Source organism: Corvus brachyrhynchos, unplaced genomic scaffold (assembly GCF_000691975.1).
Source record: "Corvus brachyrhynchos isolate BGI_N302 unplaced genomic scaffold, ASM69197v1 scaffold106, whole genome shotgun sequence".
In the NCBI taxonomy this organism is placed as follows: Eukaryota; Metazoa; Chordata; class Aves; order Passeriformes; family Corvidae; genus Corvus; species Corvus brachyrhynchos.
Genome location: NW_008238834.1, coordinates 1,620,457 through 1,631,639, shown reverse-complemented (window position 1 = coordinate 1,631,639; position 11,183 = coordinate 1,620,457). Strand labels below are relative to the sequence as shown.

At 44.9% G+C, this 11,183-nt stretch overlaps 1 long non-coding RNA gene across 1 annotated transcript; it reads left to right on the top strand.

The window, feature by feature from the left end:
- Positions 1-6: 6 nt before the first annotated feature.
- On the top strand, positions 7-8,071 carry LOC108447650. The gene is made up of 3 exons (XR_001863316.1): positions 7-182; positions 7,085-7,185; positions 7,629-8,071. It is a non-coding gene; the product is annotated as an uncharacterized LOC108447650 (long non-coding RNA).
- Positions 8,072-11,183: the final 3,112 nt, after the last annotated feature.

Sequence of the window (11,183 nt, the reverse complement as noted above, 5' to 3'; positions counted from 1 at the left end):
CAGGAATCCCACCGGGTGGATGCGGCCACTGGATGTCACTGTTGCTCCGCGGAAACCCTCCGAAAGCCACGCAAGGAGAAGTGATGGTAGCTATGGAGTGGCAGAACACGGGATTTTCACACCCGGGATCTGCGGGATCTGCTGCTTTGAGTGTCTCCGAGCAGCCCTGACTCACACAAAAGGTCCGTATGGATTCTGGGAGGGTGAGGTATGGATGCTATGGGTGTCGGTGCTGTGCATTCTTTGTTATAGCTACTTATTGATGGTGGAAGGAAACAGTGATGAAATTAGCAGGATCCCCCAGCAGTAGCTTTAGAGTGTCTTTGACATTTCCTGTGGCTGCTCGCTTCATGGACTCATAGAATCATGGAATGGTGGTTGGAAGGATCTTAAAGATCTTCCAGTTCCACCCCCCCTGCCACAGGCAGGGACGCCCTCCACTAGACCAGGTTGCTCAAAGCCCCATCCAACATCGTCTTCAACTCTCCCAGGGATGGAGCATCCACAGCTTTCCTGGGCAATCTCTTCCAGTGCCTCACTCCCCGTCACAATAAAGAGTTAATCTCTTCTCTGCATGCAAAGGTCTGAGGGCAGTGGGAGTCCAGCCGGGATGAGAAGGCTGCATCTCATGGATACATCAGGGCTGAGCTGCAGGACGCCAGGAAGGGAGCCAGGAAAAGCACATCATCCTCAGCCTGCACTCACTTCCTGGGGCAAGCAGGGCGTGTGGGAAGCAGCATGTCACTGGTCTTGCCCAGATGAGCGGCTGCGGTGCAACTGGGCTGCCCAGTAAGGGAGCTGGGAAGTGTCCTCAGGTGCTCCCGATGCAGACAACATTTGACAAACACCAGTGAGCCCAGAGCAGTGGGTCTGTCCGGAGAGGATGATTGTGGACAGTACAATGTTAGGCAGACCTGTGAATACTTCTGCTTTGTGCATTTAGGCCACAGAAGACTGTAGGGCTGGGCAAGCAAAGAGACAAAGGCAAAGTAATTTTTCTTCTCTTTTCCTCCTCTCCAATACTTGTGTTGAACAGAAGCTCCTCACGGATGAAGACTGATTCCTAGATCTGAGAGTCCAAAAGAGAGCTGTTGAGGATTTGTGTTTTAGGGAATGTTTTTTCTCCCAGTTGCCAGTCTGGCTTTAGATTAGCTCTGCAGGGATGTCAAAATTTGTCTTCTGTGAAATGTCCTACCTTTCTTAAGATATAAAGTGGGCACCTGTTGTTTTCCTACTAAATCTCCATTGATTAAAATTCCAAAAGGGTTTCTAGCAAAAGAATTTAGTTAAATGGTAAGAAAATACATCTGTACAATTAATTACTAAAATAAAACTTCGGGAAGTCATAGGCTTTCCCAGAAAAAATGTTCTGGTAAACAAGGTAAAAAGTTGCAAATCAACATTGTTCCTTAGGAGATATTAATTTTTATTACATTCCCTTTCACTGAAACCTTGACTCAATAAGATATCTACATATGTGACTAAGTTATTTGGCTCTAATTCCCTTGGGTATCTGCAAACAAAGAACAGTCCCAGAAGTGACACTCTGAAGTGACCTTGATTGTACTTTAATAGTAGCAGTATTAAAAGAAGTGAGGTCGTGCCAAGGAAAAATAAGGAGACAAAATTTAGGCTTAAAAATTGAAGCTGGCTACAAGAAAATGAATGGAAACACCCAGCACCTAGCAGGTGACCTAATATATTTGGTTAAGTGGTCATCTATGGATGGTGCAGGCATCCCCCAGTTAGTGTCAATCCCCCAGAGAAGCTCCTATGGCATAATGAGGCAGTCAGGGTATCCCAGCTCAGGTCCTGAAACAGCAGAGCCATCCCTCAGTGTGTGTCCCAAATGCCTTTGGAGGAACAGTGACCTTCATGGATCCCATGCCTCTGTGCTCAGCCAAAGCCCTGGCTGTGAGGTGTCCCGAAGCTTGTGCTAGTGCTGCACCGCCCACAGGCCTTGCTGAGAATCTCGGAAATAATTGCTACTAATCTTGCTACTTGGCCTGCGGGTGAGGTCTGACTCTCTTCTAGATGGCTGTGGGAAAAGTGAGTCCTGCATGTGTGGATTTGCCCTACAGATGCTCTCTCTCACCTGGGGGCCTCTGTCCCCAGAGAAACATGCTTTGCCCCATAATTTTTGTTACCCAGGAGACTGCTTGAATCATGATGGGCCACTCTAATAGGAGGAAATACCCAGACTAGTGACTTCTTAAGCTTCTTTCTCCTTTGATCTTTTCTTCCTGGAGGCATTTATTTGATCTTGGAAGGACCTTAGGGCTACAGCCTGCCCTAGCAAAGATATGACAGAGAGCAGAGGAAAGATTTTGAGTCTTTTCTTCTGACTATTCCCCTATATAACACAGGCAAAATATTGACATGTTTCTCCCAGGAGCATAGGGGCAAGATGTAGCAAATCAGAGTGGAGATAAACTAAGTGAAATTTCCAGGATAAAAACAATAGGAAAAGGTTATGGCTCTGGGAGGTAGGATACTCTTCTCGGAAGTACTGTATGGGTCTCAGGAGGCTTGGATCTGGGAGACCTGACAGCCAGTGTGAAACTACGTAAAGGCCAACAGGTTGCTTTATTTCTCAGGTCTCCACCTGTGAAATATCCCCTATCCCTTCTCTCTTTAGCCTTAGTGAGACTGTGGCTTTTCCAGGTAATACAGCAATGGAGCGAAGGGCTCTCACTTTCTGTAGGAGCCACTAGATGGGACCAGAGTAAAACAATGAAAATAATTTCGACATATAGCCAATAAAGACATGTTATCTTTGACCTTTAAATCTAGTCTCAGGATTCAATCCAAATGCCAGTTTAGGCTTCCAGAGTTCCCTGCTAAAAATTAATCATCTTCTCTGCTTCTTCTTTTTTCCTCCTTTGAAGTAAGCTTCATCTACATAGCTGGCATTTGCACTGCCTTGTTATAGGAGCCAAATGGTGTCCATCTGTAGACATGAAATATGGAGGGGCCATTTGGGCTGCTGAAGTGCTTCTCTTCCCTCACCACACTCATTCCTGAAAGCACTGAGAGGACCGTTAAATACCAGAGGGAGATCAGATGCAGACACAAATGGAGAAAAGCTGGGGAAAGCGAAATGAAGCACATTTTCATGTTTCCCTCCCTGCGAGCCGTGGCTGGGGAAATAAAGCAAAACCAGGACTCCAAAATCCAACAACTGAAAGAAAGGCAGGAGCGACGTTTGCAGTCTTTCCCATCCCAGCACTCCATTCCTCTCTGCACACCTCTTTGCCATCGGCAGTGAGGGGGGTCAGGCTGGACAGGGTCCCTTTCCCCGACCCTCTGAGGAGGGAAGGGCACTGGCAGTGCTGCGGGTGTAACAGCACCTCCTAATTCACATCGCTGACAATCAGTCAGAAACTGAAAGTAAACAAGCTATTTACACGTATTTTAAACACAGCTCGGTGCCCGGCAGCCCGGTTATTTTGAGGGAGAGGTTAAAGCAGACGCTGTAAGGCAAGGACCTTACATACCAAGCTCCAGCCCTTGGTGCATTAATATGGCTGAATGGAGATACTAACATAACCTTACCTGTAATGGCATGAACACACCACCGTAATAATTCATTTAGAATGATGACACCTGAGACCTAATTTAAAACTCCTAGATGAATACTGTTCTCACATTCAAACCCCAAGGCTGCTGCAAACATACCTAAGAAATCCTAAGAACTATAGTGAGCCTAATTGAATTGGACTTAAATGGACCATTGAGGTGGCCTCACAGAGCTCTGGGGAATTTATATTGTCTATACTGTATCAGAATCACAGCTTGAACTGAATAACGGGTTACATCCAATCATGTTACTGTAACTCATGCTTGAGGAAAGGGGGAAACCTTTTGCTATCAGCAAGGCTGTATGGAAAACAATTTCAAATCACTTTAAACCCGGTTGGCAACTACTTTGCCAATTATGGAGTCCTTTGGGAAAGGTGTGTGCTAGGGCTCGGGACTAAATGATTTATGTCAAGCGCCCCAGTCCCCGGAGGCACATACAGGAGGCTGGAGAGGAGGTGCTTGTGGCTAATTATTTCTCCTAAGAATACTTTAGCAAGGTAATTTGCGCTTGCAGATGAGTCACTCTGCGCGCTGAATATAACACAGGGAAAGCAGAGACTTCAGCGCTACAGCACACAGACAGATAAAAGCGAAATGAACAGGATGTTCAGTCCTTAATCTCATATGCAAAACCCCAGCCCCCCGGCCCCCTGCCTGCCCCCTCTCCCCCAAGAGCCCCTCACCAGTGATGCTCAAGGGGAACCACAGAGGAAGGCCAAGCAGAGCCTCATCCCCACACCTAATTACAGAAAGGGGCCCAGTGTTTAAAAAGCTGATAAAAGTGTGCACTTTCTGTGACTCTTGGTGGTGCGAATCTGCTGGCGGCTGGGCATGCAGGAGGGAAAAGCTCGGGCAAGCTGAAGCAGGTAGCAGCCAAATGCCTTCCCAGCGTTCCTGCCTGTGCATCCCCTTGGTTCACTGGCAGTTTCTTTGCTCCTGTTGTCTAAAATCTCCTCACAGGTGCACTGTTGACACTGTGTTATAATTTATGAAGCTGCAGATGCCTGGAACATGTAATTCATTTTGCAGATGGCAAGTGTAAATTCTGCTGTTCCTCACATGGCACAGCCTTGCCTGTTAATAAAAAGGCTGACCTCCCAGATCCTGGCTACTCCGAGAGGTGTAGCAAATCCCTTTTGGATGTGTTGCTGCCATCGGGTAAGGTGTAAATAGCATTGATCTTGCAGATGATTCAAGCCTGATTTCAAGATCCCCACTACTCCATGGCTCTGGGGTGTGAACTTTGGGACTGACTCAAAGCAGGGTGAATTTTGGTCAGAAGTTTGGGATTGATTTGCAGCTGAAACACCCGTTAGAACGTTGTGCACATTCTGAACACTGCCTTCCAGATTTTCATCTGATTTTAACCCATATCATATAGTTGACTTTTATTCAGGTCCTATCATTCACACTGGCTTTGGGATTTCAGGAGCAGCGAGAACATGGATTTGTGGCAAACACAGAGCTGCTGCTCTTGATCAGGAGTTAGCAGAGATGCAGACACACTCTCCTTTTGAAAAATGCATTTGTGGTTATCTGCTGCTTTGCAGCAGCTGAGGAGAAGAAAGAATGGCGAAGGTCCCTGTGGAAATGCCATTCAAGCCTTCTGAGCCCAGATGAGCCCCAGGCCCCCCAGCTGAGCCTGGGGCTCTGCAGAGCAGATGCACTGGCCATGCCAGTGCCTGCGGAGTGGGGGTGCGTAGTGAGCCACCGGGGCTGCAACCTGCAGCTGCAGCACTCTGCATGGACCAATCTGCAGTAATAACCTAGGAAAGGTGTGAAGCACCTTTCTTCCCTGCAGCAATATGGGCAGTAACACAGCTGCCATAGACAGAGAGGGGCCAATGGATTTGCTAAGCCACAGCAAACAGATGAGTTGTGAAAGATGGAGTAGCTGAATTGGCTGGCTTCAAAATAGCAATCTGACAAACCAACGGCTTTTGGGTAAGTCTACTTTGTCCAGAAGATCTGTGGACTTCTTGTCCGTGCTCATGTGACAGCCTTCCACTGGGAGTGTGGAGCAAAATCCATTCTTGTTGACCTGATTAAGGCTCGGCTGCAAGGCACAGCCATTGCTGAGAGGCTCCTCTCTCAAGCTTGAGCTGCAGGGGAAAGCCAGGTGGGAAAGCCAGTTAAATGCTGGCTGGCAGGGCAGGGACCAGGCAGTGTTAGCAGGCATTGTAAACCCATGGCTGGCAATAAAAGGATCTGTAGTTTGTAGCACTAAGGGCTATATAAGCTGAAGTGAGCAAGCTTCAGGAGAACCTTAGCTGAGGTTAGTTTGGCTTTTTTGCTTTTCATTGGACATAATTGAGCCTGGGTTCAAAACATTCACATTGTACAGAAGAAGATCCAGACTCATGGTGTCTGTTAGAGAGTAGGGCAGAGGAAGGGAGGAAGCTGAGGCAAAACACACAACCCTCTTTTCCCTGCCCCTGCTCAACCTGTCCCCCCTGTTTGCCAAGGAGACACTCCAGAGTGCCGGAGTAAGACCTTACATTAGGTTGGTCTCATAAAGGAGGCAGGGCATGCACTGCTCATCCCTTGGGGATTTAAGCCACAGCAAAGGTTGTGTTGGAAGCTGCCACCCAGCAAAACATCAGTGTTCTGTCCTCTGCCTGATTGCCGCAGTCTCCTGGTTTATTGGACAAAAACCTGCTTCAAAAACTTGCATGTGAGAGAGCAGCCGGAGCACATTCAGTGGGAAGGGTACATGAAATGGAGCACTGGTTCAACAGAAAATCTTTCACTTGCTCTTTTCCTTCTTTTTGATCCACTTCCCTAGAGTCTTTTCAGGACTGTTCAACATCAGGCACACAAATCCTTGCCACAACAGCTTAGGAGTCATTCTTTCTGTCCCAGCTGATGATAAGAAACATTATTCTGCAATATGGTCAAGATCTTCCAGGTCTTTTATCACCCCGAGTAGGATCACAGAAAAACTCCTCACAACTTTTCCTCTTTTAGTACGGACAGTTTACAACTATATCATGCAGATCTTTTATGCATTTCTTTGTATTTTATTTTTTTATTCTTCCCAATCTCTTTTAAGCTTCTTCCCCTTTGCACATCTGAGCTTTGCTGATCACAGAGGTCAAACAGATTGAAAACATGTGTGCAAGTAAAGTGGCTTCACCTTTGACCTCAAACTATTCCTTCTTGGGAACATTTAATTTGCTCTAACCAAATGTATTTTTATTTTAATGGAATGCTCTTTGCCTGAGGCAAACTGTGTGGAAGTCCATCAGATGTGTTTTCATTTTACCACTTTGTAGAAAAGTGTATTAATCCATTTTGCTTTACATCTGGATTTTTTTTTAACACAGCCCTGGGATTTTCCCCTCTATCTGCAGCACTACCCATGGCTCCTGTGCAGAAAAAAAACCAGAACAATATGAAATTAAATGGACCAAAGAGGTGTGTTAAGAATGAAAGTCGATCCTGATTGCAAAAGGGCAAATTCTTTTGGCATCCTGGGTTTATATATTTTTATTTCTGCTAGGTTATGTATTTCCCAAGGATGATGCTATGTGCTATGCCAGACGGCACAGGATGTGAAAATTTGGTTTATAACACTATCCTGGATCCTTCTGGTGAGGTGAGGTAAGCTTTACACTAGGATCAAGCTGTGGCTACAGCTCCTCGCTTCCAGCTCGTGTCTCTGTGATTTAATTCAAGGCTCGTAGCACTTTGTGGCAGAACACAATGTAGAAGATGCAGCCATTTCAGACTGTGTTATGGTTTTGATTGTTTTGGAAGTCTTACACATTAGTTTCTCCTAAGCAGCTCCCCTAAGCTGTTTGGGGCAGCTTTCAAGCTGCTATGCATTCATGCATAGCCTGTGAGTATCTGCCCAGCCTACCTGTAATAACTATAATAATCAAGAGATATACCTAATTTTAGTTTGATTTTTTTTTTTTTTTTTTTTTTTTTTTTTTTTTTTTTTTTTTTTTTTTTTTTTTTGCTTTGTAAGAGATAATTTCCAGTTCATATAACCTTTGTTGTTAGTTGTCTCACCATTCTGATTCTGCCACCTCTCATTTCAGGGTCAAGTACTGAATTCAACATGATATGACAACCCAACATGAGAAAGCCAGAGTAAATGTCATCCCCTAACAGACTTGAATGATGGAGCGAGTCTGTGCCCAGGAATCTCCCATTCATTTTGCATAGTTCCTGCATCCTATTTGGGCAGCTTGCTACTGGAAGGAATATCCCTCCCTTTGAAACCCGAAAGGGTGAATGAGCCCCTGCATGGCTGCAACGTTGTCCTACTTTTCTGCTGTGCTTCCATTTAACAGTCTGCTGTCAGAGGAAATTATTTCAGTACTACCACTGTCTAGAATACTACAAAAAGCCATAATAGCAACAAAAAAAGAATAGTGTGTAGATACATAAAGCTGTATTTCCTCCTCTTGTGGATTCAAGGGAGGATTCCCATAGTTGCATGAAAGTAGAGCCTACTGAGATTATTCGCAGTGAATAAATTGAGTAAATTGGAGGGCTGGTGGTGTGTATTTTTTTCTTCTGTGCATGCATCAATTATTCCTCAACAAGGTCCAATTTCTGTCAATGGGAATATTATTCCTCAGTATTTGTTAAACAGCTTGGATGAAGCGTTTTCAGTCCAGTGAGAGGTTCACTTTGGATATCCACTATTCATTATTCACCGTGTGTGGTGTTCACACAAGTCATATGGTATTGTCTCCGTTCCTTACTTGAATAACTCTAGTTAAACAGGAGACTAATGAATGTTGGAGCACACATGGTGAATAACTGATAACATGAATAACATGGTGAATAATGAGGAACATGTTCTCTCACTTCCACCTGTACTTAGCTATAACCAGGGCTGTCTGACAGCATGGGGTGGTGGGGCCTGTAATCTGGGCCTCCCAGCTCCAAAGGCCTCTTTCTCCCACTGTGGCACTGTGTGTGCTGTGTGTGTGCCATACAAGTCACTCTGGGTGTGCAGCTTGTTGCACATGAGACACTTCTCAGCTGGACATGGGGCCTTGAGTACCCATACATGGGCTCTGTCAGTAGACACTGGTATGCAAACCTGCTAACTTCTCAATATGGGGGCAAGGAAATGGATATCTGGCATTTAAATGTCAGGAAACAGAAAGAGACATGGGACAAGACCATGGTCAACCTCGCTCCCTAAACATTCCTCTAGCAGGAAATCCAGCTCCCTCTTATTGTGCTTCTAATGCAAAGGAACCAAGTGGTCCCATGGATGTACCTCCACAGCAAGGTGTGATTTTAGCACCTCCACAGCAAGGTGTGATTTTAGCACAAGATGAAGAATCAGTGCCAGCTGCCAGTTAACCAGCATGCCTATCAGTGTCCTTGAAGGTGCACTGCAGAGGCCTCAAGGCCCACTGGCAACCAGGGATCCAGGGATCCTGGCGACCAGTTTGGAACTTGGACAGCTGCAGTCAGACAAGAGGCTGCACGGTCATACCATCACCTTTAATGTGAGAGGCAAAAGCATCCCTGATCATATACCATTTTCCTTCTTACCAGCCTTATTCATCTTTTTTGCTCAAGTTCTCTTGTGTCTTCCATGATCTTATGCTTGCCACTGCTGGGTTACAGCTTGTATGCTTGTGGTATCTATCACCTTCCCCAACTTGTTTTTCACCTTGTCCACCGCTGCCAAAACCTTAAAGTTTCTGAAACCCCTGAAAGGGTGGTTGAATATACTTCAAATACACCATCACAGTTACTGATGAAAGAATGTGGAGGAAAATGGTCCATCCAATAGTGATGGTTTTGCCAACACAACTGCCTTCATATTTTTAGGGATTGTGTCACCATACAAGAGGGTTTTATGCCTCCTTGTTCCTCAGAAGCTGTTGGGGCAGGACTACACTACTGTGTTGCTTTTGCCCCTTCACAGGTTTTGTGCTTTCCCACCTTCTGACTGCTTCTGTCCTTTTCATTTCTCCTTGGGGAGACTCCAAGGTCTCTTGGTGCTGGAACATTTTTCCTCATGTGTTTGCGGTGTCTAGCACAACATATGCCTGATCTCTGCTGGTGGATACTAGGCACTCGTGGAATACGAACAATAAATAATCTTCACATTGCTCTACCTGTGCTATATATCAGATGAGAGAGGGTGGCTCTTAATCTTCTTACTGTCAGGATTATACAGGTATATTTCTGATAGAGAACTTCTAAACTACCATACAGTGAAAAGTTGGAAGGTCTCTTGTAAATCACACTTTACTCACATATAAACATAACTTAAATCAAGTTGATGAGCAATACCCTCCACAGGATAAATGTCTGATACTGGATTTATTTCAGATCTGTTTACACAAAGGATTGATGACGATCAATATCTGCCCTTGGGATGAGCAGGGAAACAAAAATGCTGGCAATCAGGCCACTTGATGTCACTATTGCTTGACAATATGCACAGGCAGCTGAGAGTATAAATGGGGTTAGTTCAAAAGGAGAGTGGGACAAGGGGTTTAAGGAAGGCCTCTGGGCCATCTATTTAAAAAGAATGAAGAATATACACTATTTTGGATTGCGCATAAATTCTGCCTCTGTACATTTAGCAGCATTAGTGGAGAACTCCCTTCCCTTCTGCACTCATGGCTGAAAGTGCTCTGACTGGGTTTGGAGCAGGAGTCACACATCTTTCACTCGCTCAGTGTAAGAACAAGACACATTTTTTGTCTCTCTGACACCTCTGTGTGGGGAGCATTGTGGTACTGAGCAGAAGGCCTGCCTGATCCAGTGGTCCAGGCTTATATTAATAATTCTTGTATTTTACCATATGCCAGGTAAGACTGGGTCCATAATGATATCTATGAAGCAGAATACTTTTGTCCACTGCCATGAAGTTTTCTGGCTACCTGGCTGATTTTTGCAAAATACAGCCTGTGTTTCCCTTGATGAGTTTGGGTCCTCACCTGGGCAGTTGACAGAGGAAACATTTCTATTTGCTTACTGCAGAGATTTCCCCATTCAGTGAACGTATTAGTCGCAGTTGAACTGTAAATTATTTATCAAAGTCCATGGGGAATAAATATCTAATACTCCTACCCACACAACTTTGTCTAAGTCCCATGAAACCAGGCAATGAGTTTCTTCTCCTTTTGAAAGGCCTAAGGTTACTAAATAATTCAGAAGCCTCTCTCCTGGCTGTGGTAGGATGCGTGGCTTTAAACTACCTCAAAGTGCTTTTTGTTAGGAATTGAGCCATACTGGTCATTCCTTTGTCTTCTGGTAAAATGAGTATTTACTTGGATGAAAAGCAGGTGAATGCCTTTACCTGTGAAACTGTGACAGCAATTAAAAAACAAAATTCTTTATTCTTGGAAAGACTAAGACCACGGACAGTTTGGGTATCTCTTGGATCGTTCTCGTTTATGGAGAGCTCTTGGAACTGTCCTGTTTGGGAGGAGTTGCAAGTGCGCTGTACATGCTCAGAATATTTGTATTTTATCTGTTGGGAGCAATTAACTTCTTTTTGGTTTAAATTTTCAATAGTCAGTTCACTTTTCCCCTGCTGTTAGTTCTCTCCCTGGAGCAGTAGTGTTAGTTATAGCTATTTACATGGCTCTGACAACAGGTGAGCAACA